The following is a 1,092-nucleotide window of genomic DNA, read 5'->3' on the forward strand; positions in this document are numbered from 1 at the left end:
GAGTCATGAGCTAGAGCTGTGAGGGTGACGGAATGAGAAGCGGGGGGCTACAATTACTCTCAATGGACTTAGTTACATTCACTGCACCAACTTACGAAAAATATCAATCAGTTTTTTTATTTGAGGCCATTTGAGGCTTTCATAACTCGTTCTTTACCAGCCCACTTCACCTTCTTGGTGTCAACCTTTGAGAACTGTTGGAACTTTCATCTAGGACCACATAACACCTACAGACGTACGTAGTACGATTGTAGAGCGATGACGGTGGTCTTAAATAAAACAATGAACTTTTATTCAGGTTATTTAATGGTATCATTTTGAGCACTCATATTTTGCCGGTTTTCATTCTCTCTAGATTCGACATCTTTCGCTGGACACCAAATAACAACAGCCCGATTAAAGTAAACAGAAGAAATTTTAGACATTCATTAAAATATGTGAATAAGAGAAATATGTCAAAAAAGTTTGGCACAAGGTGGTAAATTCAAAGTGAGGTTATGTAGATAAATTTGTGAATGAGACTTATCACTTTTGGGTTCTTACACGTTTACGCATAGAGGTGACTGTATGACACTATATTGACAATTCTATAATTTTTTTACCTCCGCGAAGTCGAAACAACCAAAAGCCTAACGAAACGAACTCTTCACGCAGCAAACAACACTGTTGCCCGCAGTAGTCTCGTTGCAGGGTATGGTACGTGCGTCCACTTCCACGGGTCAGCAGGGGGTATCGCCGCTCAGGCGCTGAGGGTAGGCCACTATCTCCACACAGACACTTGGCGGGAAGGCCTACCCGAAGCGCCGCAGGCGTTGTCATTCGGAATCGAAAAAAGTGGCTTTTGGACTTGCCTTAACCAACATTGTTTCTATGAAACAAATTAAATGGAAGTTACAGAGATTAATCTGGTTGAGTTATTTTTATTGCCAAATTGGAGCAATAGATAGTTCCCGCTGTGCGCTTTTTGAGAAAAAGTAAGGAAGTGTGGACCAAAACCAGTAACTTAAGCTTAAGTTCACTGATTTTTAAAATTAGCAGTGCAGTTCTATGTAAATGAACCAAAGTAACAGCACTTTTTATTTTTTTTTAAAT

Source organism: Frankliniella occidentalis, unplaced genomic scaffold, assembly GCF_000697945.3.
Source record: "Frankliniella occidentalis isolate FOCC.00 unplaced genomic scaffold, Focc_3.1 Scaffold213, whole genome shotgun sequence".
In the NCBI taxonomy this organism is placed as follows: domain Eukaryota; kingdom Metazoa; phylum Arthropoda; class Insecta; order Thysanoptera; family Thripidae; genus Frankliniella; species Frankliniella occidentalis.